Genomic DNA, 7,216 nt, shown 5'->3' with positions numbered 1-7,216 from the left:
CTGACAAATAAGCGTTTTCAGATGTGATATGGCGAGTGTTGATCCAAACAGGATTGCTGCTGAGACCCCAAAGATAATGAATTATAGGACGGGATCCAAAGATGCCTTCTTGTGCTCAAACATGGGATCTGCCATAATGATGACCTATTCAGAGAGTCATCTGCTTCAGGGGTGCATGCACAGGAATCTTTTAAAATCAGATTCCTTCTCTCCACAAAATCTTCCCAGATTGCTGTGTGACCTATATAATCAGAAGGCGACAGCTTTTTGGTTTCTAATCTTCACTGCCTGAGCCAATTCACTCGGAGGTTTCTTGTTCCTAATTCAAATCTAAAATTCTGTCTTGTTCTTGGGTATGTTTGTTCTGGAAGATTCAGAAGCTATTATTTCCAGAAAGGCAATCCAAAAAGATAATCAGGATACACGAAACCGCCTTATATAGATTCTTTCAAGAAGAGCTGGTTTTTATACCACTGCCTGAAAGAATCTCAAAGCTGCTTACAATCATCTTCTCCCCACAACAAACACCCTGTGAGGGAGGTGAGGCTGATATTATTGCTCAGTCAGTGCTGTGGCGAGCCCAAGGTCACCCAGATAGCTGCAGGAGGAGGAGTGGGGAATCAAACTGGCTCCAACTACTACACCAAGATGGCCCTCAGGGTCAATGTTGCCTCCTCCAACTTTCTAAGGTCTCAGGTTGAGGTCTTTCCCATCATCTACTATCTGAATGAAGATGCTGGGAACTGAACTTGAGACCTTCTGCATGCAAAGCAGATGCTCTACCACTGAGCCACTGACTGCTCTATCCCTAATCTGCCATTAAACTTGATTTTTTAAGAAAAGTGTTTTGCTGAGAAGCTCAAAATTGCCAAAGTGTCTTGACAAACTGGATTCCCCGCAAGCTGATGTGCTAAACTAATTGAGGTGTAGAGTCCAGGTTTGTGGGGAGGAAAGAAACCCCAGTCTGCCAAGACCTTTGCAATCAGGTACCTTGGCAACCTGGAGTTTGTTCAGACCAGGAAGTTTTTGATCAAGTTCCATGCATGAGAAGAAGAGAAAAGAAAGTACATAGGTTTGTCAACAGGCTGTGTCCCTTTATTTGCAGCTTGTGCTGACTTCTGAATGCGGCTAAAATTGCTGGAAATTAATCCTGCTATCTGGCTGGTGGCTGGGCTGCAATTGTAGGCTAGGTTTAGAAATCTGTTCCTGAAAACATCAGGGTTGTTTTTAATCTTAGTCTGTAGGACTATGAAAACTGACTTCATAGAGTTTAGCCAATTTCTGCTCAGATCTTATCAATGAGAGGAACAGGTATGATCGACCATATAAAATGTCTATAAAACGGAGTAGGACCCTGAACTGGCCCTGTAAGTGCTTCTCCAATCATGGAAATTATGCCTCTTAACACAGCGCAAAATGGCACTGACCTTTTTCTATGCATTATTGAGTTCAGGTTGCTTTGTTGCCCTTCAGTCTTGCTCTAGCACATGGCTGTCCTGCTGCTTGACAGCCTTCACCCACCCTACCTTCTTCCCAGTCATAGATCTTAAGGAAACGCCATGGAATCATGTGCCACTATACCAGCTTTTAGTAATTATTCGTGCATGCCCAGCTCCTGTCCTCCAGTTGCCTCCTTGATCATCCACTGAAGGCCAGAACAGCTGTCTGCCAGGTGATGGAGGAAGTCTGGAGGTTTTGCGGGTTGAAGATGTATCTGCCATTACTTGCTGACCTAAGAACACTAAAGCTACGGCGCAATGCCCACGTATCGAAATCATCAAAACCCAAATTCCACCGAGACGCAAGCCAAGAAAAGCCTGCTCTCTAGGAAAACATTCCCAGAGCATGGGTGGCCTGAAAGAAGCTGACCACATGAGGATACCTCCAGCCAAGAAAAGCTGTGTTTGCAGGACTTAAAAACCCAGGAAGAAGCCCTGGTCCTGCTGATCCCAGGATGTATGGGCTGTTTGAGGATGCGGTGGCCCTGAGAGGACAATTACTTAATGACACTGCTCAGATCCAGTTTACCACATTGTGACTTATAGACCTCAATGTCTCACTAACCCTTTTCCTGTTTTATAGGATTGCTCTTGATGGGCTTCGCCAGCTCTCTTGCACAGGATCACATACCATTTGGTCATCATGCAGTTTCTAAGAAGTTACTCAAGTGGTTTTGCTATCTTCACAGTTTTGTTTGAAACCTCTTGGTTGGTCGTAAATCCCTGCGAAATTCTAAGGGCTCATGCAGAGATATAACAGCCTTGGCCTTCATTCATGCTGGGCCCAATGGCTGCTGTGGTCTCCTCATCCACTGATGGACAGAAGAGCTGGTAACCAGCAGCCAACCCAGTATTGTCCTACCGACTTACCTACCCTAGATGCCGTGTAACAAGTCCTTTAAGCTGGAGAATTTCAGAAAACAAACTTCAAAAGTTCAACCAATGTATTTAAGGATGCCTCAGATGTCAAATGTTGGATTTAACTTGATGGACTGTAATGATCAGAAGTGAAACAGTTGAGAAGAAGAAGAGTAGGGTCAAGTCTGTACTTCACTTTTTGTCCACTCCCAGCCCAAATAAACCCTTCCCCTCTGCACTGTGTTTGATTTCCATTTTGATTTTGGGTGCGGTACATTTTCCCTCTGCAACATACATGATTTATCTGCGGTGACCCTATCTTTCCCCCGCCATATCCAGGAGCAGATATAAGTCATTATATTGGAAGACCTGGCTTTATAAGCCCCCAATATAGTGTAGATCTTCTGCATTTTGCCGGATTAACTTCCTGCAATGCTGACGTAGCAAAGCAGTCTTCCCTGATTGTTCAAAGACTTCCTGGTTCCCGGTTGCAAGATTTCCCTACGAAGACTTATTTTTGCCCTGTTTTAAAGTGACTGTTCTCTAGAAGCCTACACTTCTCTCAGCAGAGATTTGCCTCTTGGATTTACTTTCCCCTCCTTGTTCTCTGTGAGCTGCTGTATCCAATATTCTCCCCGCCTCCTCATTCAAGAAAAGAAAGAGCCTCTTGCTGCACTTGGCTCCCCTTCCCATCCTGAGCATCCCCAATCAAGTGCAGAATACTTTCTGTTTCAATTGGGGGAGGGGATAGGAGGAAGACCCAGGTTCAAATCAATCTTAATTCAGCAGGATCGACAACAGAAAAAAACAAAGTAAGTGCAGAATCAGCCCAGGTCTCTATATCCACTTTCCACTACCTGAAGGAACTACAAAGCAGTTTACAGATCCCATCCTTTCAACACAAAAGTCTCCCTGTGAGGTAGACGGGGCTGAGAGCTCTGAGAGAACTGTGACTGGCTCAAGGTTATCCAGCAGGTTTCATGTTGAGCATGAGGGATTCAAACGCAGTTATCCCAATCAGTGTGTGCTGCTCTTAACCACGACTCTATGCTGGCATCAGGACTTTTCAGTTAGGCACCAAAGAAGTTGAATGCCTGCCAAAGAAACTTGCATCATTGGGTCCCCCTCCCCCAAACTGTGCACGCTCCCAAAATGCTGCTAATCCGATTCCAAAGAGGTAGGCATCTGTTAACATTGCTAAGGTCTATTTAGAAGAACACCAAAGGATAGGAATTATTTTTAAAACACAGCCTTCTTGATTTATATTATTTGTGACGGATTTAAGTCTGTTTAAACAACTGCCTGTCAAGCAGACCCACAGTTATGCAGGGATGGGGAGGGGAGTACAACTCAATGGGGCAAGAGGTCAACTTTGCTACATACAGCACTCATAGGAAAGAATATGGTGAGGAAACCTGCTGAACAGCCAAGAACAAGTCAACAGGCAGACCCCCCCCCCCAAAAAAAAAAAATCCTTCAATAATCTTCTCCCTGGCAAACAGCTCAGGAGGCAAACCACTGGGTATTAAAGCAACCCCAGACAGATCCCATATCCCCACCACCTAGTTAGCTTGTTTTCACAAGACTTCTGATTGCTGCACCTATTTCTTTTTCTTCTCCTTTCACTGCCCTAGGTGTTGGTTCCAGGAGGGCCAGCCCAGGCTGCTATTCTGGACCATCCATCAAGTTGCCTGTACCTAAAGCAGGGGTAGTCAAACTGCGGCCCTCCAGATGTCCATGGACTACAATTCCCAGGAGCCCCTGCCAGCGAATGCTGGCAGGGGCTCCTGGGAATTGTAGTCCATGGACATCTGGAGGGCCGCAGTTTGACTACCCCTGATCTAAAGATGCCCCTGCTGTAATGTCTGGCAGAAGATCTTGAACCTCAACTTCACTTCATGTTGCCTGTCCCCCTCTGCCATTAACCCACCAACTCCCTGCCTTTGGGGGGAGATGTTTGTTGATATATCAGAAGTATCCATAAAAATTTGGCAATGAACTGCCATTCCATTCTAAGCCACTTGAAAAGAATGCATCATGGCTGCCAAGCAATATTGCCCAGTGAACCCACGGATGCCTAATTCAATTGTAATAAACAAAAAAACCTACCTCTTTAACGGAGCCCAAAGTGGTTGTCTTTTATTGGTTTTTGCTAGAGATGTCAACTGCCACTAAAATAGTGGGCCACTAAAACCCCACACCCCTTTCCCAGTTGCTGGGGCTGGTGGTGGAGATGGAGCATGCTTTAAAGTTCAGCAAGGCAACCCAGCACCTGATAGAAAACCATTGCTTGTAATGACGCTGTGAGACAATATCTTGGTTGTCCACCCCCTCCTCTGGCAGAACCACTCTGGGTGTTGCAAAAAAGTAGGGAAGCACAGCTTCACCCTCTTCACCCCATAGTTCTGGAGCATGAAGAAGAAGCAGAAGCAGAAGCAGAAGCAGAAGAAGAAGAAGAAGAAGAAGAAGAAGAAGAAGAAGAAGAAGAAGAAGAAGAAGAAGGTATGAAGTGTCAACGCACAAGTCATTTTCATATCTGAGACTTCTGCCTTTGTTTTGTTATTATTATATTCGTTTTATAGGCTTCCGCTTCCAGGCCAACTGGCTGGCAGCTATTAATTTTATTAAACTTTGTATATCCTGTTTTGTTTTTGTTTTTTTGTGGTTCAAGGCTGCTTGGAAGTGGTGGAAAATGCTTTCAAGTCACAACCAACTAATGGCCATCCCACAGTGCAGGGGCAGTCAAACTATGGCTGTCCAGATATCCAAGGACTACAATTACCATGAGCCCCTGCCAACTGGCCATGCTGACAGGGGCTCATGGCAATTCTAGTCCACGGACATCTGGAGAGCCACAGCTTGGGCACCCCGGCCATAGTGTTGCTAAAGCAAGAGACGTTCAGAGGGGGTTTGCCAATTGCCATTGCCTGCCTCTGCATTGCCTGCCTCTGGTACTCCCTGGTGGGCTCCTACCAGGTCCCGCCCTGCTTAGCTTCTGAGATCTGACCGAATCAGGCCAGGCTGGGCCCTGCAGGTCACAGCCAAGTATGCTTGCAATTCTGAAATTAAAAACTTTCAAAATTCTATGAATCCCATTAATACACACACACACACAGACACACACAGAAGATCCCTGCCCCGTAAATCCCATTGAAAGGCCTTGCAAATTTTGACAAGTTCTTAAGCTTGCTACTTGCCCTCCGTGGTCGAAAAGTTGAAAAAGGCTGCTGTAAATCAGGTGGACCTTGATGGCAAAAAATTAAAAAAGGTTGATGACTGGATTCCTAAGGAATTAGACATTATATTTGTCTCGCCCATTAGGAAGCTGCTGTTCCCTCAATCTTACCCAATTCCTCTCCTTTTGTCCTCAGCCCATGTGAGTTTTGTGTCTATAGATCCCATGATCCCCAGAATTGTCATTTTTGAATGGTTAGAGCAGTGGTTCTCAACTTGGGGGTCGGAACCCCTTGGGGGTCGAATGACCCTTTCACAGGGGTTGCAGCAGGGCAAGCAGCTTGCCCGGGAGTGCGATCCACACAACAGCCTTGTGGGGTAGATCGAGATAGAGCGTTCGTCTGTCTGGAGCAGCGGAAAAGAGCAAGATTGGCATGGTGGGACAAGAGGCAGAACTGGACTGAGAAACCCCGGGGGAAAAAACAATTTGTATACAATCATGAACAACAGTTCTTCACATTATTGGTCAGTTTTGGTTTAATTTCTGTGAAAGAACCCTTGCATAGTTTTATGGTTGGGGGTCACCCCAACATGAGGAACTGTATTAAAGGGTCGCAGCATTAGGAAGGTTGAGAGGGAACTGGGTTAGAGGGAACCGTTCTAACCCTTTCAACCAGCAGAAGAGTTGGTTGCATCAGTCTATTGTTTTGCATTTGTTGCTGAAACATCCCCTTGTTATTCAGCACCAGCTTGACATGTCAAAATTTCATTCATTCCTGTTCAATCATGTAAGGATACAAAACAAAATCTGAGACACATGCATTGGTAACAATGATTTTCTTTTATATATATTTATATAATAAGTCATAAAGGAGATTTATTGTTATCAAGATTAACTCCTGGGAGGATAGGTTACGTTCAGACAAATTTATATCAGCCCCCGATTCCTTCGGCCTGATCTCAGATCTAGCTTGGGCTGGACATAAACCAACACAAGATCCATCAAAATGTGCACAGCCTCTGCACAAGAACAATGTGTCAGTTTAGTGACAAAGCTTTCCCCCCAAAAAAGAAAAGAAAAATCATTTTTTCCTGTTTGCTGGAAGTGTTATGGCAACAATGCTTCACGTTTGTTCTTCAAGACATCATAAAGAATCAACTTGTCTTTAAAACCTTGCACAGGCTTTGTTGATTTTCTATGCAAACCACGTGAATGAGAGAGCGTCCTTGGCAAATGTCTGCAGGACATCACCAGTTTGATGTAGTGGTTAGGAGTGCAGACTTCTAATCTGGCATGCCAGGTTCGATTCTGCACTCCCCCACATGCAGCCAGCTGGGTGACCTTGGGCTTGTCATGGCACTGATAAAACTGTTCTGAACGAGCAGTGATATCAGGGCTCTCTCAGGCTCACCCACCTCACAGGGGGTCTGTTGTGGGGAGAGGAAAGGGAAGGCCAATGTAAGCCGTTTTGAGCTACCTTCGAGTAGAGAAAAGCAGCATATAAGAACTGACTTCTTCTTCTTCTTCTTCTTCTTCTTCTTCTTCTTCTTCTTCTTCTTCTTCTTCTTCTTCTTCTTCTTCTTCTTCTTCTTCTTCTTCTTCTTCTTCTTCTTCTTCTTCTTCTTCTTCTTCTTCTTCTTCTTCTTCTTCTTCTTGCATCCGGACAGTGGAAGAATGGAAAGCT

This window comes from Paroedura picta, chromosome 7 (genome assembly GCF_049243985.1).
Source record: "Paroedura picta isolate Pp20150507F chromosome 7, Ppicta_v3.0, whole genome shotgun sequence".
NCBI classification, from domain to species: domain Eukaryota; kingdom Metazoa; phylum Chordata; class Lepidosauria; order Squamata; family Gekkonidae; genus Paroedura; species Paroedura picta.
The sequence above is the reverse complement of the archived record's forward strand: the minus strand, read 5'-3'. Positions refer to the sequence as shown.